This window comes from Lepeophtheirus salmonis, chromosome 3 (assembly GCF_016086655.4).
Source record: "Lepeophtheirus salmonis chromosome 3, UVic_Lsal_1.4, whole genome shotgun sequence".
Lineage (NCBI taxonomy): Eukaryota > Metazoa > Arthropoda > Copepoda > Siphonostomatoida > Caligidae > Lepeophtheirus > Lepeophtheirus salmonis.
This window is the reverse complement of record NC_052133.2, coordinates 17,994,070-18,015,941: the sequence shown is the minus strand read 5'-3', so window position 1 is coordinate 18,015,941 and position 21,872 is coordinate 17,994,070. Positions and strand designations below refer to the sequence as shown.

Below are 21,872 nucleotides of genomic sequence, written 5' to 3'. Positions count from 1 at the left end.
ACACTTCATCAGGATCCTCAGAAATCGAGCGGATACTGCGAATGTACCCTCTAGGATAACGGTTAAGCTGACAAGCCTTCGAACCTACAACGACCTAAAAGATTAATATTTGTTCCTAACAAATTTATCCCCTCGGATTGACTTAGGGCTCGAAAGAGGATGTGAGGACAGATGTTAAGAGCTCGGCTTGTGAGCTATCGCCTCATCCCTAATCTTTCGACGCTTTGATGTCAGAGAGCATTTCTCAGTATTATTATTATATTGTCTTACGTCAAGAGAACATGTGTGAGAAATTGAAAAGAATAAGATTACATTTTACACTGTTTAATTGATCTTATGGTAATCCCATAAATATATATGAAGGTCATAAAAAATAGAACTATTTACGTATAGCTATCAGTGCATTTTGCTATTTTTCCACAGGAGGTTCAGAGGTAAATATATATCTTGTCGGAACACTAGTAGCATAAGTAGAATCATAATATTAGAAAAGAAATAATGTATCACTCCTGACTCTTATTTGAACTTTAAGAGATCCTTTTGGACCTTTAAAAGTATTTTAATGATAGGTAAATTCACCATAATTTTAATTTTGCGGAAGATCAACTATTTTGATTGTATACCCAACATTTTTAAATTAAAACCGCTAGAGCAGAAACTTTCTCAATTTAAAAAAAAACCAATTATCCAGAAACCTGATGATTGAACTATTCCACAACTTTTCTAATGACAAAATATCTTGGAAGTATTTTGAAAAAAAAAAAAAAAATCAAATGCAATTTTGCATAAAATTAACCTAAACCTCTCAAAACGCAATTAAAGTTATGTCCCAAAACTTTTTGACGTCCCGGTACTCAAAGCAATAGCTTTATAATATATTAAATTAATACAGTATAGTTTTAATGCTATATAAAAAGATCAAAGTTAAAAAGAAAATGTCAACATCTTGTAAATTTTTATTTTACCGTGAGACGTAATGTGTCCCATTTTTAAGGTGATGACTGATGTCAGTAATGTTGATAATTTTGTTAAGGATACAAAAGCGTGCGGGGAGAAGGGAATACATACTTATCGTATCACTGATTAAAATAATAAACATCTTCCTCAATCAAGAACGTTATCAATTCCTGCATTTAATATTCAATATTAATATATTATAATATACTAATAGACGATAGAGAAATGAATAAAATGCCTAAAATAACATTGCCTTCTGTTAGGATTAGGATTTCTGGAAATAGAGGTCCAGGAATTGGGAAATACTTAACGGACGACAAATAGATTTGTCGATATAAATGTGCCTTTAGTTCCCCGTTTAGAATTAAACGCCACTCATTATCGTCATCTCATATACAGAGCATGGATATTCTTCTAAAAAATCAAGTTAATGGTGAATACATCAAGTGTGACATTAAATCTGATCTCACAAAAATGGTTATTACATTGCTAATCATTCTACGTTAAAAAATTTATGGAACTACCCCCATTGTAAATTGGAAGTTGAGAGAATTTTCAGCATGTTTAGAGTCATCCACACCAAAGTACGATCAAAGTTGTCAGTAAAAAGTATAAAATATTTACTAATTCCGAAATGGAACTCTGAATTTTATACCATCTAACAGTAAGTATTCATATTTTTTTAAATCTAATAATAAAATATGAATCTATTTTAGCTAGAAATATCACGAATTATGATACACAACTCATTGAATGGCAAAAAAACCTGCTTAAATGGCCACAACAACGGGGTAGTAGCTTTGGATGGTTTGCAACTAGTTTTTCTCACACAAGTTTCTTCACTTACAGACTTATGATCGTTATTTTTTCTAATATTACATACTCAATCAATATTACTTTTTACCACTTAAGGATTAGCTATGGTTCATAAGCTCCAAGAAATGGTGTTCCAAAATTCATAAAAGGTAAAAACAACTGCTTAAAAGGTCACAACAATGGGGGTAATTGCATTGGGTGTAGCATTATAATTAGCAATTGTGTGTATCCTTCATGATAATAATATGTTGTTATACAAGCATAAATAACTGGGAAAAATCTTTTTTGATGCTCTTAATAGGGAGTAATATCGCCGGACATTACTATATAATTAGCTTTTACTCTAAATCTTTACGATGGATTTAATTATAACATTTTTATTAGTTTATAGTTATCGTCTAATTTTATGATTTTGGCATTCACTTGATTATTAATAATTATTTAGATCTCATCAGTAGAGATATATCTATCTTGAGCACAATTGTATATAGCAATATCAACATGAGGAAAAAAGGGTGATGATCTTTTTGATTAAACTCCACGTCTGGCTTGTGTTTTGCAAACCTAAAGTTATGACATATTTAACTGAATTGTGATGTCAGAACAAGAAAATATTATTTGGATCTATCTGTTATTTTAATATTCTGTATTTTTAATTTATTGTTATTATTAGTTATATGATTCTAATTGTTTAATTTTGTATATTTAACATAAATGTATGATCGTTTATTTTTTAGTATGTAGATTATATTTAATTTAAGCCTTCTTTTTTAAACTTGGAACTTCAAATATATTTCAAAATACTCTACTTTGTCGTTTCATTAGTTATTATTCTGAGAATATGGTTATTAATGAATTACAATTTCATGGAGTGTGACGTTTTCAAATCTACTGTAACGGATAAAAACCGTCTAAGTCAATTATATGTAGTACATTTTTATTAAACATTTGCGAATAAATACTTTCGTTATACCCTCAAAAATCATAATAAAGCAGGCAACTGATAATCACATAAGTATTTTAAACAATGATACCATTATTCCCCCCCCCCCTCTCCTTGCACGCGTTTTTCGCTAAAGGATTATCAACTTTGGACTAATGTGTTAATTTGATCTTCTTTTGTGTATTTAGTATTAATGAAAAAATTAGCATTTGAAGACTGAAACAATTCCAACATGTTCTTGAGACCTCTATTGTCAATTAAAAATAATTTTTTAAAGAAATTCTTTATTTGTCAAGGGATTCAGAAATTTCAATTTTAGAGATATGTTACTGATTTTCAAATTTTTTATTAAAGTTCCTTTTTTCAAGTGATACAGAATCAAAAAGAGAAGGGCAGCAAAACGTGGACTTGAGATATGGATTTAAAAATACATCAATAATTTTATATTTTTAATAAATGGGGGGAGGGATGCTAATCAAAAATGTAGACAAGGTTTAAAGGCCATGCAAGAGTTGATAAAAACTTTTATAACAAGTTGTCCCATGCAGCCACTATAGAGGGCATTCAGTGAGTTGTCATTTGGGTGTGAGGTCCTGTTGGTTTCTCTCTCCAAAGTGCCTCATATAAAGAAGTCTAGTGGATTCAAATCTGATGAGGATAGGTGTGTCTCTCTTCAAACCAGAATCTAGCCATGTTATCTGCAAAGAGCTTTTGGCACTTGGCGGACTTGTGGGAAGGAGTGCCGTACTGAGTCCACACGTAGTTAACCTCTGGGTAGTTGGTCTTCAGGCATATACCTAAGCACCTTATAGGAGCCCCCTGGCCGATTTTCTATCCAGACTTGAAAAAGAAAAGAGACATCTTCTTTCCATCAGAGGCCACAATTCCAAGGATCATTGTTTTGGCTGGATATTTGATGTGGCAAACCCACTGGACCTTTTCTTTTGATTTTGCAAGTCAGCAGTTGTTCTGGTGGTGGTGGAGTAGATCAACTGTGAAAATCTTCTTGCCGAGAAAATTTTCACAATAGACCCATTTGCCTTTATCTATGTGAGGATTTTTGTGCAGCTCTCGAGCCTCCTAGCTTTCATGCCCTCTATTAGAATGTGGTGTGGGGTTCTATTGAAAGAAAAGAATCCCAAGTTGTGCATAATAGCCCTCGTGATGGTTCTAGGAGCCACAGAAAAGTCGTTGGCGAAGCAATACATCGACTTATTGAGATCCTCCTTCATATACTGCACCAAACTTAACAAGAACTTCGTATCCCTCTTTAAATTATGCCCTTCACTTACTGACATCCTGGAGAGGTTTTCTCTATATTTTGCCTAAATAAAAACCAGGCTCCTAGAACACTTATAAAATATCCGTAATCTTCATCACATCAACTCCAACTCTACGAGATCTGAGATACGCTGCCTTTTTGCTTGTTGCTCGCTCATAATGATAATACAACTAAATGTTTAGTTAGTTTGTTTATGTAAGAAGGACAGTGGAAACAAAATATGAAAAAGTAATCACTAAGCCTTTCCATAGTAATGAGTAAATAAACATTAATCGCCTGTCCTCATTTTGCTGTCCTTCCCTCTAGAATCCTGATTTTCATTTATAAGAAAAACAAATTGTAGGCCAACAAATTACTTTGGTTGCTTTAACGATCAAAAATACTGCATTGACCTACAAATCGAGTCAAATAAGTGTCAAAGCTCCTTCCTCAATTTTATTGTAAGTGGCTGAAGTAATAGAAATTACTGTTATGTGGAGTGTCAAAGTCCACTCTTTGTGTCATGCCCGTATTTTGAGTAAAATTGTCAAATATAAAGATAAGGTAATCATCATGATACAACAGTAAATTATCACACACCAAATTATGCTCAAATTTATATTAAGTGATTCCATGATTAATATTTGAAATCCGGACCAAATATTGGTGATATAATAGGTAAAACAGTTTTGCTGTGCTGTAGTATTAGATCGTAGTGGTCGTCAAAAACTTGATACCATCATTATTTTTGGAACCTATGTCTGAGCCAAAATATAATTTACGTATTACAATTATATATTTGTAAAAGGATAGTTGTTACTTTATAAACGGTGGTTCATCAAAACGTTCGCAAGGCGAGAAAAAAAAAAAGAAGTACAACGCTGCTGTGACTTTATTTCTTAATTTTTGTATAAAATTTTTACAAAAATCAACATTACAACATAAATTTGACATTTAATCAATAAAATTGCCATTAGCTTGGACCATACATTCACAACGTCACTGGAATTGCCCCACCACCTCTTTGACTGTCCCACTGGGTAAAGTACGGAATGTCCTCCTTATCTCAACTCTAAGGGATCTTGTGGGGACCTTAATTTGAAACAAGTACATTTTACTTTAAAAAACGGAAGGGATCTAGGACTAAGAGCTCGACGAATCGAGTATTACACCCGAGCACTTTAGGCAAAAAGATGTTGTCTCTTTAACCATTTAAATTGCCCAAAATACATATGAATGCACAAAGTTTTTGTTCCTAACGAAAAGAAGACTGGGATAGATTGTATTAAAGAAGCATAATGAGCAGATATGGTAAATATCCAAAAGGGTGTTTTGCAGTTATTACTTGAATCAAGAAGAATGCTCCCTAGCTGAATATATGTTCTTATTTGCAAAACCTGTAATAATAAAATTAAACTTAAATTATTTTTATCCTCACTACGCCATCACATAGTAAATGGGGTCCTAACGTAAATAAGTGTTCTCAACGATTAAGAAAGAACTTTTGTTCAGGATATCGTACCTTAGACGAGACTACAGGTACATCCAGACATTGTTTATTTTCTCATGACCCCAGAGCATGAGAACCTGTACATGTAACCAGAAAATCCGGGAGCATGAGGGCTAGGACTTCACCTGAACATTGAAAATTTGGACTCAAATACAGCTCTGAATATTGGATCTTTACTCTTTTCTTTGGTTATATTTAGTATTTAGAATGAGTAATTATTTATAGAATATGAAGAGAATCTAGAATGAAGATGCAAAAAGGGAATTGAAATTAATATTCACAAATATCAATTACATGTATAATGAAATTTAATGAAAAAATAAATGATATAGTTATTTGTTCCTGTTACATGCAAAGTATTATATCTAATTTATATAAGAATTGTACACAAGAAAAGTGAGTAATATTAGATTGTAGGTACAATGAGTTTTGAAAGAATACACTTGAAAAAATTTAACAACCTAGTGCATATTTATTTAAAATCTGCCTTTCTTGCCCAGCAGTCAGTACGAAGTAAGAATGTAGTTCTATTAATGAAATATTCCAGATGTTTACATATATCATCTAACTTGTATACAGGGTGCACTGTATATAGTGGTCCCTGGGAGCATCTTATTGATAATGTGTATCCAAGTATACAAAGAACACTGTTACTGTTTGTTTTTGTTATTGGTCTATTATGTATATCACAACTGATATGCATTTGATTTATAGTATATTTTAAGATTTGAAGAAAATGTATACAGTGGTATGTTACAATGAATTTTGTTTGTTTTTGTTAGTAAGCACTCTAAAGACTAAAGTACCCATCATTACAACATTTTAAATTTTTTCCTCAAAAATCTTATTTTTATAGTTATCTTCTATATTATTAAAGCAAAATTTGTCTTTCAGCTTAATCCTAATTACTTCAGGCAATGCCCTACCGTTAGTATCCTAATAAAGAACAATTACTATGTCATGTTACTACAAATATACTAACCAGGATACGCCAGCTAGACCCTATGGTAGGTGAACTTATATTTAGCTTCGTCAATTTAAATAAAAATGTTATTTTAATTCGGCCGAATTTTGCGTTTGGACCAATCTAGACCGAACTTTTTAAAGGGCCGAATAAAAATCATAACAGTATAAGGCCAATCTAGGATTGCCATACCAGAATCCAAGACTTTTCGTTGGACTCATCCATCTAGGCACTGCAGTCTTGTTGTTTAAAAGATGATGGGCCCATCCCAGATCTACCCAGCCCACCCAAAGATGGTTTCACGACTAGGGGAGGAATTTGGGTAAACGATATTAAAGTCGGTGTGGATCTCAGGCACTGTTTTTCCTAGTTTGTAGCGTATCAAAATGTACGAGCAAAACTGTGAGTTTTCACTGTTCAGCGACAAATGAAGAAACATGAGAAAATCCAAGCTGGTTGAATTTTGTTGTTTTCTCTTCTCATTTTTCTTTAAACGAACCTGTTTCAATAATTTTGGAGCAACCGAGCAACTATGCTGTCAGACATAATCTAAACACCTTTGTAATAAAACATTATTTGTTCTGCTTTTTGAACTTCAAATTGTTTGTGCTCCATCTCATTCCGGTTCAAGAGGATTCGCCTGAACATTTTTGCCTTGTACGTTTTCGCCTTGTAAAAAAATAGCAAGAAGAAAAAATACAACTCATTATGCAAATATTTAAAAAAATGTATAAATAAATTTTTTTTCTATGGAATAACAACAATCATTTGCTTCGTCTCCCACTATTTCATTAAAAAATGGTTTGAGAGCACAACATGTTGTAATTATCCAAAAACAGCTAACTTTAAAATACAAGTATTTCTATTCTTCCTTACTCTTTTCTCTCTGGTTTATATTATTAGAAAAAGGTGAGCTTCTGAGGTGTCGTTGACTTTTAAAGTGTATGTTTATTCATAATCTCTATAGTAATTCATGGTTAAGTATTAATACTATAACGATCCTTTACCTTCTTTGAGGGTCCTCCTCATGTTGTAGACTATGGCCAAGGATACGTCAGCAATGTCTGAGGCCATTTTTAGAGCAATTTGAGCACGGAAGAACACCGAAAAACATTTTCTTTTTTCTTCTTGTTGAGACATTTTTCAGTTTACTTGAGTTTCATGGGCTTGAATATCAGAGTTATTAATTTTTTTTAATTTTAACTTTTAATAAGACCTAATGTAAAAGTTAAATGTAAACTATTTTCTAATTAGGCAAAATTTATTTTGGCAAGGATATCTAAGCTTATCATTTTTTATTTTCACTCCCCCTCTCCAACAAGTCGGATCCTTATTCACAACAGACTCTAGGGAATATTATATTCTATTTATTTTACTATTTTCAAAAAGCTATAATATTCGTGAACATAATATTAACAGTATCGTAAGCTTTTGTATTTCTTCAATTCATCAAGGGAATAACTGCTACAACTATCTAAGTGTGCTAAAAATAACACACATAAGAGTAAAATATTTTACGTATATGTCTGTCTATTATTTTAGTTGTATAAATTGTATTTCAATATGATTTGTCTAAAGAATCATTTGATCGATGTATGAAATTCATTTGGTTAGGTATTATCACATCAAATCTCCAAGGGCATATACCATGTGCCGATGAAATCCTCCAATTAGTTAGAAAATGTTAGAACAAGGACTTTTACAATTCTGTGTAAAATAATTGAAAAGTTGACTAGGAATATCTGGGAGATCTCTTAGATTTATTTTTTCCTTCATTTTTAATAAGAAAATGTCGTGGAATTAAATTATCTATTTTTATCGATATATCCTCAAAACCAAATTCGATTTCAGTCTCCCTTTAGGTAATGCCTCTTTCAAACAAAAGAAAGCGGCGAAAAAAGATATATCCTCAATTAAAATTTTTTACCATATTTTGATGTTTAATTATTTTTTTTTTTTTTTAAAACTCATTCTCGCTTCCATTCAATTTCTCTCGTGTGTTTTTCAGAAATACCTATTTTTAAAATCCTAAAATGTACGTTGAAATAATTTATCTATAATAAGACTTTCTAATCGTTACAAAAATAGAAGAAAATGAGACTTTTCAACATTCATCAGATCTAAAGAAAAAAGGAAATGCCCCGGGTGAGGCTCGAACTCACGGCCTTCAGATTATGAGACTGACGCGCTGCCTACTGCGCTACCGAGGCGGTTGGTGATAGTTTAATTCAAAATGTAAAATATTTTATAAGAAATAGGAAAAATGAAATTTACTCTATTTATCCACAGTATTCTATACAAATTAAGTCTCTCTTCATGTGTGCCTATTCATAGCCAAGAAAGCTCAAAAAACGTATCTTTGAGTCTTAACACAAAATCTTTGTCATATATCGATATTTAAAACGATGTCAAATTTGCTCTTATATTTATTGAACAATATTTATTATTAAAAACCTTAAATACATGTCCCTATAATTTAACTTTATTTTAATTTCCAAAGAGATTGTTGACAATTAAGCGTTCATTTGAAAAAAAAAAAGGAATGCCCCGGGTGATGCTCGAATTCACGGCCTTCTGATTATGAGCCTACTGCACTACCGAGGCTACTACTCTTAACTATGTTAATGAATTATTTTGTCTGCTTATAAAAAATAGTCTTCCTCTGATTTCCAATACTTTTACGATGGACATACTTAAATTAAGAAGAATTGAATAAATCAAAAATACCATTTCGCTGAAGAAAAAAGAAAATAAAAAAACATTGGGTATATAAATTGATACATACTGACATAACGCAGAGAAAATTATTTTGATGTCTGAGGAAGATTAACCGACTAATTGGATTATTTCCTTAAGTTCCTTAGAACTTTATAGTTGCCGATGTTCCATATACCATCGTTTTTATGGGTTCGAAATAGATTGCAATAATAATTATAGTTAGTTAAATATTACAAATAACAACTGAGCAAAATACTATAAAGATCAAAAGACTGAATGTAGCGTATTTTGTTCGTACGATAATGATCCTATCTGGTGGCACTAGTTTTTCTGTTTCAAATACATTTATCATGAAGGCTATAAGTAAAGTATTAATTTTTTATTTATATTAAATAACAACAAACATATACTGGATAATTACAAAATCATTTTTTTAATTAAATAAGGAGTTACAAAGTAAATCATTATTGTTATTCCATTGTAAAAAAAATATATATATTCATACATTTTTGAAATATTTGGATTGTATTTTCAATTCTTTTTTTTTTCTTAACTGATAGGTTTTTTAAATTATTTTTTTCCCCTAAGGTGAAATATTTTTGTATTAGAAAATAGAATAAAATGCTGATATATAATTTCTCATGATAATTACATATTTTACTCTTGACACGGATGAGCTTCTTTATGAAAAAGAGAAAGTCTAATAGAAAGAAAACTCTATTATCTTTTCTGATGGAAAAACAAGAAAGCGAGCTATATATATGATAATATTGTTTTTCAGGCCTAGCAGTTCTGAACTTTTAATTAATGGATTCATTTTCCTGTATCTTTTCAAGATAAAGAAAACAAAAACATTTACGCTCATTTTGAAGGTGTTGTCTTGAGAAATGGCAGTTGGAAGACATATTCCTGAGAATATTTTCTACCTGTTTTTCAAAAATGGGTTGGTGAAAGGTTGAAGGTCTAGCTATTTTGAGACTTCATTCCATTGAAAGGAACTTGCATATACATATTTCTTGCTTGGTTAAAAAACTCTCTTTCTACCTCAATATTTGAAACATGGAAATTACTTTTGTACCCTTGAACTGGATTCGATCATGAATTTAGAATATTAAATAGATTTTCATGGATGTCAATGAAGTATGATGTTGTCCAAACATATTTAATGGTGAATCCATTGAACTTAGAGTGATTCAGGATCTGAATGAGGAAGTGACACTTTGATTAGCAATGATTCGAACTGATTAGTTCCTTTGAAAGTGTATATTTTTGTAGGAAATTTTATTTATTAAATTCAAACCAAATAGATTTTGAAGTCTCTTGAGATATATCCAACAAATGTTTCCTTGCTCATGCCAGTCAAACACTTCAAGCTCCCTTAGTGCTATCCAAATTATTGTAAACATATAACACATGTCTAAAATGGCAGATATTTTAAAATTACCTGACTTGATAGGATTCACAAAAGGTTCTCGCGTTTGCTTAGGGGTCTTAGAATCCAAATTATCGCCTAACGCTGAGAAGGCTTCAAAATTTTTATCAAACTACTACTTTCATTTTTTGGTAAGTATTGCAGTTTACACTTAAATACTTACAAACTATTTAGAACAGACTGTGTATAAAAACAAAAAGAGATGATGTGAAGAAGAGGTTGACGCCATCATGGTTGAACAAAACATTCAAAATGTGGTATTAATAAATAGGTGTATGTTAACAACATATAGGTCTCTTTAAATGTTTTTATGTTCCTCACTGTAGTTGACATTTTATTAATATATTTCTCTATGGAACCCTTTTGTTATAACAGAAGTACCGGGTGGTCCATTAAAATTTGACCATTTAACTAATTCAATATTTAATGAAGGTTGAGCGATTGAAATTAATTAATACTTCGATTTATTAAAGCATAATCAATTAGTTACAAAACATAGCAAATTTGAGTTCTCTAGCTTTCGTACAAGTCGAGAAAATGACACTTGAACGTGACTGACGAATTAACATTCGCGCACTCTAAGAAGCTGGACGTCTCCAGGACCCCTTTCTACGCTGTCAACAAGTCTGAAATATTTGAGATGAAGAAGGACTTTGTCAAAATGGCCAAACTGGATTTAAAGAAAACAGCTCAGGCCAATCCCCTCAAGTCCATGAGGACCCATGCAAGAGATATCGGGCTTTTACACCACACTGTCTAGAGACTTATCAAAAAAGTGGGCGGAAAGAACCATGTTAGGGTGGAGAGTCACTTTTATCACCGGCAATGAAAAAAACAACCATTTTCTTCGTTGTGAGACTCTTTTGGGTTCTTTTGAACTGTTTTTTGACAATTTTGGCCCCCTACAACCCTGATACCAGCTTCCTCGACTACACCTTTTTGAGTGCATGTCTAGGTGAAGGCCTACAGTGTCTCAAAGCCACTATCAGCTACCACTGGGTCGCCATAGCAAAGAGATAGACACTCAACGGGTGCCAGGCCTTCCACCGGTCCCTTGAAGCCATCATTGCCGCTAAAAGTGGCTACATTAATGATAAAGAGAGCTCCGACACAAATCTATTTATAGCATCAATTTTGTTGAAATTCTTTTGTTAATTAATAAATTGCAACTTGCTGAAATTTAAAATTCAAATGGTTCAGATTTTAATGTACCACCTGGTATAGGATGATTCCATAAAAGATCTGGAGTCTTTGATATATAAACAACTATATCTTCTATTGTTTTGTTAACAAAATTTTCTTTCTTTGCTCAGCGTAGGCACTCTCTATATTTGATCTCTATGACATGGCCCCTCTAATTGTATTATTTTCTGAAGCTTACTTGTTGTGTATATAAATCTGTTTGTTGTTTGTATTATGAAAAATAAAGTCAGTTATTTTTTTTACTTAAAAATAGTAAAGTCTTTTTATTTTTATCTTTTGTTCAAAACTGAAAAGAGGTCGAATGTCTGGAAGGCACTGAATGTAAGTTAATATAATATTAACATTTCTAAAATGGAAAAACATTTTGAAATTTATTTTAGTTGAGCTCTATCCCGTTCTTCCGAAGGGTTATGTTGGGACTCAGATTTTAAAGTATTTGGATTCGGAATTGACAGCTCATTTCTCAAAATATTGATGACGTAACGTTGTTGTAAGTTAATAAATAACTAATGAAGCTCCAGCAAGCAATAAAATTGACCACACAGAGTGCCCATTACTGTAGATAAAGATTTTTATCGAAATAACAAAGGTTTGATAAATGATCTTAATAAATACTTCATATTAAGGAGATTACGAATATATTTTAACGTATAATATTTATAGATGTGAAAATGGTCGAAATCATTTTGAGTAAGTGAATGTTGGTAACCTGCAAAATACTAGTGGTCTTATCAATTATTGTTTCCTATTTTTTAAATTAAAACTTGTATGTGGGGAAGGAGCACTATAACTTTTATATTGATCTCTGTCAGTAGATATATCGTCCATTAAAGTGACCATCATATACTTTTTGTTTTAATACCAATAAGTAGTTTTACTTTACCCATCTTTTAATATTATTAGATATTACAGAACTGTAAGTGTAGGTGCACGTCTGCAACAAAGGGGTAAAAGGACTCAAAAAAATACTCAATGACATACAATAAGTTCAAAATGTAGTTTGTCATATTTTTGGGGGAAAATGAGACCTGTGAAAGCCATAAGTCACAATTAGTCAATTAAATTCCCAACGACAAATTGATGTTGTAATGTAGTTTATATCAATTCACATTTCGCATTTATTATTTACTAGTATTAGTTCACGGCATTGCTTGAAGTTGTTTGGCGTCAACGAACAGATACCCTTTTCTTCAAAAATATATAAATTTTTTTAACATTTAAAAATAAAAATTTTCAGTTATACTCTTTGTTTTTCATGGGCACACTAAGATGTAGTTAATCGATACTTAGATGTAGTGATGAAAATCGTGTCTTAACGTTCATTAAATCAGCTATATCATCTGTCACGAGAGAGGAGGCATGAAGTAAATAAACAAGGACGTTGTCAAGAATTACTCCGATGTCGATTCTCAACTCTACACTGAGTCCTAGAAAAGCTTACTATTATAACTGCGCAAAAGATCCTTAAGGTTACTTTCCGTATTTTATGAGCATAAACTAATGTTCAATCAGGTTGTTAATATAAATGAATGCATTAGAAAAGGAGATTAACTACTCAGGAGTTAAATTATAATGACAACAGCTGAGAAAATGAAAATTAATACGTCAGATTTCCAATAAAAAAAACGGGCCAGCTAAAAAATACACACGATTTACAAGAAGACTAAGATGATTTCTCCTTAAGAGTGAAATAATAATGAAAACTGTTAAAGAAAATAAAAATAATATACTGTTCTGGTTGTCCAGAACAACAAAACTCTTACGTTCAATAATGATTTGATAACCATCAATTACAAAACCTTTTTCACCCTATAAAATATTATAATTAAATATGGGTTGCTAAATAAATAAAAAAATCTAAAACAAATATTGAAAATGGAAGCTGATATTAAAGCTCATTTTCAAATGAAATAAAACCCTTTTAACTTTGTCATTGGATTACACGTTTTTTATGTGATTTTTAAAGCCTTTTTTTTATACTTATCATGAATAAAAGGCAATATTCATGGTTACACACATCTACTCACTACATAATTTATGTATAAATTGAATAAATATTCAATTGAAAATAATTTTGAAGATATTTTGCATAAAAATATAAGGTTACGATAATGTACCTAGATGTAGATTACACATAAGTGTTTTATAAATGTAAAAATGCATGCGCATTTACACAAATATACGCAAAATTATTCATACTTTTATGATTAAACTAACGTATATTTGTCAAGTTTGTTTATGAGTTCAATGTAATTATATAAGTCGCCATTTTTTTTATCTCGCCCGGGTTTTTTTTTGAACTGGTAATCTGAAGAATGTATTTTCTTTTCCTTACTTCTAAATAGTGAACTTTCTTTTGCTGAACGTTTTCTCATATTAACATGATGATTTATTTATTTATAATCGAACTATTCTCGCAACTTTATAAAAAAGGACCCTCAAGAGTTTTGGAAAGACATAGACTGAAGGCAAAACTATTTTTGTAATTCTTTATAATTTGAAATATATTTATACTATTTCATTTCAAATATAGTGATCACCCTAATATATATATATATATATACCATATATATTCATATACCTATATATTTTGTATATGTTTATGGTGTCATCAAGGGACTTCAAAAATTAAAACCACATTTTTGGGAACATCTGATTGCTTTCCATCTTCCTTGCCTGTGCGTGTATTTTTTGTATATTAATATTTTAACCAACTGTACATATGTAGAGTTAAGTTTGATTCGAATAAATATGCATACCATTTTTATTTGAAAGAATACACCATATGTAAATATGTAGGCCTGACTCATGTCTATGGAATATTTAATGAAGTGATTGTTTGTGGGAACTAAAAATATATCCTTACATAGCTATTCCTTTTTTGATTCCTTCATTATGTTTTTTAAAAAAATATATTCCTTATTTCTAGTATACGAAGTTGATTTGTGTCTCACATATAGAGGATACTTTGAAAATTCATATCATTGTGTGTCATTATTAATGACACTTAAATGAAAGTGAATACAGGGTGCGACTTCTACTTAACAACCAAAACGATTTGGCGTGTCACAAAACGATGCCCGTACAAAAAAGTCCATAGGTTTAGGGTCGGTGAGCTAGGAGGCCAAACACTGGGCCCAACAAAGTTAAAAAACATTGTTTTTCTTCCTTATGATCAGAACGCTCTACTCTGGATTCATAATCATCTCCAGACTCTACCAGATTATTCCTGACTCTCTAGAATATAGACCTGTCCATGTTTAATAAGTGTGCAATCTCAACATTGTCTCTTCAGGTGTAGATTTCAACAAGGTCACTCTGCCTTTTTCAGGATTGGTTAATAAATAATAGTACATTGATGCCATGTTTTATAACTGATGCAACCCATTCTGGGTAGACGCCAAACAAAAAGCAAAGTATTTCCTGTGTTTTCACTTAAAGTTTGTTGATAATATATTATACAATTATAAACACCTATAGTCAATAAGTATCGCATGAAAACCCTAAACAATTTTGACGACAACACATAAATATACATACTAGTTTCAATTGTCTGCCCGGGCAGTCTGAAGACAGCCATTTTCTCCCTGCAGAAATGCTTCACCTTCTTGGACGTGTATGCCGGGGCGCCGTAAACACATAGTCGTTCCAGGAACTTGCTTTTCAACCATTACAAGTCATGGTACCTAAGGACCTTGTATTAGACGTCTGTGTTCACTTTCTCGTTGGCCTTGAAGAAGTAGGGAGACATCTTGATACTATCAGATAACACAACTCTGAGGACCACGACCTGACCTCGATGTTTCGCTCTGAAGCTTCCCTTGACCTGGCATTTTGATTCAGCCAAGAAGCGATCTTTTCTCCTGTTCAGAACAACGTCCACTGTGAAGATCTTGTTATAGGAGATTGACTTGTGCGTGGAGGAGATCGCACATCCTCTACCATTTGCTTCTTTCTTGGACATTTTGATCGCACAAAAAAAAAAAAAAAAATTCAAATTTTAGTTATTTGTCAGTTCCTTCGAATGGCGCTACTAAGTCCAAAACTGTCAGACTTTTAGAACCGAGGCTAAGCGGCCTTGAAGGCGATTTTAATTTTTGTGCCCTCAGAGTAGGGAACCAAAACTTGTAGTCGCTTGATTATATTACGAAAAATGTGATTTTGATGGAATAAAAAAAGTCAACTCAAAACTAATTCGTGATATGTTTAAATACTATGTTTAGCTTTATTTTTTATTAAATATGCCTTCCTTTACATGCAATAGCATCCTCCATACCCAGGAAAAAAGATTGCCAGCTCTTGACAAGGAATGTGTCGTCCATGGCAGGATGAGGAAGGTCAATTGGAAGTAGGTAAGAAGTCATCCATATTTTTGCTCCATGGCTTCTTTTTTTTTTTTTTTTTTTGGCTGTATAGGGTTGTAATGGACTTCTTAATATTGTAGGCAGTCTGGATAGAGATGAAAACAGTCTTTGCAGCCTTCTCGACATTCCACTGATATCACATACCCAATACCTTTTTTGCATTGCTTCGACATTTTTACAGTTAGGGACGTGAGATAAAAAAATGACTTGTTTATTTTTTGTTTGAAATGTCATTTGGCTGTGTAATGAGACCTTGTAATTAAAAATAAACAGAAACAATCTTAATTAAATTCACTTCACGCTTTGGATCCCCACTCTCTATATATGTATAATTTGCCAGGTCCTATTTTGTTTGCACATGGACCATATCGATTGTTGTGACATTTAGTCTGCCTGTATCTATGTATGATGAGAAATATGGATCTAATAACATCAATATTGATTTATGTTAATTACCATTGTATATGATTTAATTAATTAGTTGTACTAAATAAATAAATAGCCCATGGATATTAAATCCTACACAAATATTATATGTTATATACCATTACATTTCTTTAACATATTCCGCCTCATTTGTATTCCTTAAATAACTTATAAGTGCATTTGAAATAGACTGATTGATTATTATATACATCTACATTAGGGTGAGGCTAACAATTATTTTAACGAACATATTACATTAGACCTATTCAAAAATATACTTTTTTGAATTTTGATATGTTCCCACATTTTTTCCCATGCTTTAAGATGTGAGAAGCTGGAAAATCATTTTTTTAGGGATCTAAGAATGTAAATCTTGATACTTAGATAATAAAATATATAAAAATTATTATTAAAAAATGGTTAAATTTTAGTTTAATGTCTTTTTTGGCATTCACTGGCGTGTTTGATCTATAAAACGTTGTCTTCAAACTTTTCTCTGGCCCAAGATATCACTTTCTAAACCGGAAGTTCGATGTATGGTTTGCATTGAGCCACTCCTTCCTTTCTACAAAAATGGGAGGGCACACTCCACAGAGCCCAAGACCATAGTTTTGGGTGGATTTTTTTTTGTGAAGACATGTCTCACTAAATCTTGTGATGTAGCGGCTGTTCTACTCATTTACATGGTGAAAACTTTTTCATTAGAAAAGAGCAAAACGTTGCCCGAATTTTGGGTTGGCTTTGAGAAAATTTAGAATAGGTTTTTATCTTTACAACTGTCTCATATTGCTCTGTTCAAAAATAAGATGTCTTGTTGTCCTGCTCTGTGATTTTGCACCAATGTCATTCCAGATTAAAAATAATCAAATGTGTACCACTAGATCAAATCAATCCTGTATATATTTTTGTTGAGAAAGTTCGAGAGATAGAATGAAAAAAATGTCATAATTTATAAATATATCTATTCATCCATATAGATTAGGGAAGTTCTTAATTTATTTGTCAACTTTTTGTATATAAATAATCTTTGAAAGCTTGTTTATTAATCAAAAATAGTTTTTTAATAAATTGCCATTTTTGACTTTTATTAACTATATATACGTAAAATACTATTTTTCCCGGAAAAATTATTAAATTTCAAGGATAATCCGCAATCTCTTACCCTGTGTTGTTCCATTAACCGGCACTTTACTAGTATTAAAGTACCATCACATTTAATGTGTTGCCTTACTAAATATTTGAGCCGGTACTTGCATTTCCATTATGTCATAGAAAAAAGTCAAATCCAAATATAAGACATTCGAATACCAGAAAAATACGTTTATGGTCAACTTTATTTCAGGTACCAATTTTTGGACACATAAAATATTTGACATAGAAGAAACATGAAATTAAAAATCCGCATAAAGTCAACTTGTTCTTCCCTTTTTTGGCTTTAACTTCATAGGAACTTATGCAATAGAAGAAATTCCAATTATGATTTTTACTTTATTTTTAGCTACAACCCGTAAGCTGACTCCAACATTTTTTTGCTTACAGAAAAGTTTACCCCGCTCTTTTCATCCCTGGATGTTCACCTCCCTCTTTTCACTCCGAGGAGAGCTTGTCCCAAGACAAGTTCCTCCAAAAACAAGTTCATCGCGCAGCAAGTTCCCCGCGTGGAAATTTCATCCCAAGACAAGTTCATCTGAAGGAACTTAGATATTTTTATATAATCTAAATTATAATTATTGGAAAAGGTAAAATGAGTAGTGCTCTGTACTTAGTTCAGCTTAAAAAATTTAATTTATTGTTTCAATTATATATTTTTATTGAAAAAAATCAATTAAGATGTAGAATTTCGATCTACTTTTAATACAAAGATTAAATAATTCAGTAATATAATCATTATCTTAGTGATATTAAAAGTAGATCAAAATACTACATCTTAATTGATTTTTTTCAATAAAAATATATATTCCAAATAAATGTATTGTTGGGGATGAACATGTCTTGGGATGAACTTTCCTCGTGATGAACTTGCCTTGCTATGAACTTGTTTCAGGATGAACTTTCCTCATGATGAACTTGCTTTGCCATAAATTTGTTTCAGAATGAACTTGTCATGGGGGAAAAGAGGGAGGTAACATTCCAGGGGTTAAAAGAGGTTTGGTGAACTTTCCGTACACGCATTTTTTTAAATGTAAGTTTCTTTTTAAATTTATTTCACATTATTTCTCAATCAATACGGACACGTATCAGGAGTGCTCGCCTAAAAACAACTTTGTTGAAATATAAGCTAAAAATCATCCATGATCTCTCATAAGCATGATTTGATTAAACAATGGTTGCCTCGAAGTAGAGAGTTTCAAAATTACTTATTTACAAAAAGTATCTAAGAATTGTGCCTTTTTTTTAAAATATACTTCGAATGCTAAAAGGAAAATTATTAGCAGAATACATTAAATTTTATCCAAAGATAGACTTCGAAAATTATGCATAGAAAGAAAAAAACACATATGTTTTGTTTATTTGAATAAAATTTTATAAAAAAATATTTTTCCTTAGTTTAGTATTTAGAATCTATATTAATCATTCAGAGTTCTTTTTTCCAATTTGAAATTTTTTGTTTTAAATGGGAATACGTTCAGAAAACCAAATGTTGTGCAAATTCAATTAAAATTATGTATTATATTTATTCAAACCTCTTTTTTTAATAGCATTGCTATGATTTTTCAGAAAGTTTCTTTAGCATACTGAGGTACTACAAAGTTCTTAAATAGCCTCCAAATCATTTCACTACGACTTCTAACTTTTTACAAACACATATTCATTTGTTACAATTTATATGTTCTGAAGAAAAATAAAAATAAATTCATTCATAATTTTTTTTTTAATACAGAAAGCTTTAAATTAAGAAGGCTTTTTAACAAAGGAACAATTGTCACACGAGTAAATTCAGTTTTTTCATGCTACGTATTTTCTTAAGAACCCAAAGTAAAAATGTGAAACTTTTCTCCATTATGAATAAAAACCATACATGATATTGTTTTTGTCAAAAGTTAAAGATAAATAAGAATTTTAACTATCCCTCTGTATTTTGAAATAAACGCTATTCAATAGGGCAAAAAACAAAACAAATATGCAGTTAGAATGTGAATAATATATAATACAAATTAATGATGAAAGTGAATGATGAAAATACATATTGAAAAAAATTAAATTGTCTTTAAAACAAAACTTTGTTGAGTTAATGCAATTTCAAGAATGGCATACGTTTAATTAAGTATATTGACAGCTCACTAAAAATACAGCTTTTATTGACAATGTTCCGCTTCGTTCAATTTTGTTTCAGACAGATTTCCCCCTTGGACAATATTCCTCATCGGGGTCATTTCATGTCAAATCAACGAAAATAAATTAAAAATGTCACCCAACCTCCTCAGATTTTTATGATTTTTGGCACAAAAGCTTAAATTCACGAGTAGATTAAGTGTGCCAAACTTCAGTACACAATTTTGAGTCGTTTTTGAGATATAAATATTCGTCTCAGACCAAATTTTTAATGTAACTTGAATGTCTTTTTACTCGACCTTTTTTTTTCTTGTCGTTTTTTTTTTTATTCAAAAGACCTAACTCCGTGAAATTAGGTTCTTAACTATTTTGAAGTCAAAATTAGAATATGTAAATTTCTTACGACCTCAATTTTGATTTAAAAAAAATCTGAAATACACTAGCAAGTACTTGATGAACAATAAAAAAATTACCCAACTTTTATGAATATAAAACTTTGGCAATGTGTTCTACATAAATATGGGTATCACTGTGCTAAAACTCGTGTTGGCTCTTTTATCATGGCTCCCAGGGTGAGATCTCAAAGTTAGATTACTTTTCTTCGGAAATTTGGTCAATTTTGCTTACATTTTTATATCTCAAACTTATTTTATGATTGATATAGACTGAAAAAAGAAATTAGTTACTACTTATCGAATATCAAAAGTTTCGGAAGATGATATGAAGAAAAAAGTGTTAAAAGAAAATAGCCACGCTCAGCGTATAAAAATTTGAAGAGGAAAGGAAACATTACAGCATCATCAATTAGCAAAATTATACATAATGAAAATACTTTATTTAAAACAGCGGACATCTTTAGTGCATTTCACGATTCTTTCCGATCCTTAGTTGGTTTAAGGGGTCCGAAAATTCCAGTTAGAAAAAAGGGAATATATACTCCAGTTTTCACATCCGTTAATATAAATGATTATATTAGAAAAATTTTCAAGGGTAATAAAGCCTCAGGTCCCGATGGAGTGGGAGATGTATTTTTTAAATTTTTTGGAGAAGAGATAACTCCCTCTTTATTGAAAGTGGGCAGTGAAAGTGAGTTTTACTAATACCAAAGAAAGAGTATGGTTTTGATATCAATGATTGGAAACCCATAACAGTGTTAAACAAATCATATAGGGTCCTCTCCGGTGTTATTGCGAGGCAAATAGAGCCAATTCTCAACAAAAGGATCGGAGCCCATCAGAAAGGGCTTTTTGAAAAACAGGAGGATTTCAGGAATATCATGCAACATTCAATGTACGATAGAATAATTGTGTTCGAATAATATGTTCGGTGCTATTATTGCAATTGATTTCAGTAAGGCGTTTGATTCTATTTATCATCGACAAATCATTCATTCTGTCAAACAATTACTGCACACTCGTTTTTTTAACCCACTGAGGGTACTGTTATTAAATTGTACCTCTACAATCACCTTGGATGGTCTTTAAAGTGCTCCAATTCTTCTTAAAAGGAGCTGCAGACAGGGATGCCGGGTGTTTCTCTTTATTTTTATTGCTGCAATTGAGGAATTTGCTCAGGATATTAGGTGCAAGTACTCTGGATTTGTAGTTAATTTTGGAAAGAAAAAACATCTTTTAGACATATATGCCGATGATATAACTATTCATATGGAAGAAAATTCGGAATTGCAGTGGAAGAAGAGGATTTAAGTTTTACTTTCGTTCTTATCAAAGTACAAAAAATTCTCAGGTTTGGAATTAAACAAAAAGAAAACATCAATCCTCCATTGGGAGCGTGGACTCCTCGGAAGGATTCTGAAACTCAGAGGTACTTGGTTAAGGATACATTTAAGGTTCTTGGAATTGATTGGGAAAGACATGGAGAGTCTGTTTCAAATAAAAACTATTTAGAAAGGTTTATAAGCCTTAGGATAGATGAATAGAAAAGATTAAACTTGCAGACGCGTGTCGAGTTGTACAACGTAAAGTTGGTTCCTTCATTGCTTTAT

General features: G+C 31.4%; 1 non-coding gene across 1 annotated transcript; it reads right to left on the bottom strand.

Moving 5' to 3' along the window:
• Positions 1–8,588: 8,588 nt before the first annotated feature.
• TRNAM-CAU (transfer RNA methionine (anticodon CAU)) lies at positions 8,589–8,661 on the bottom strand. Its single transcript has one exon. It is a non-coding gene; the product is annotated as a tRNA-Met (tRNA).
• Positions 8,662–21,872: the final 13,211 nt, after the last annotated feature.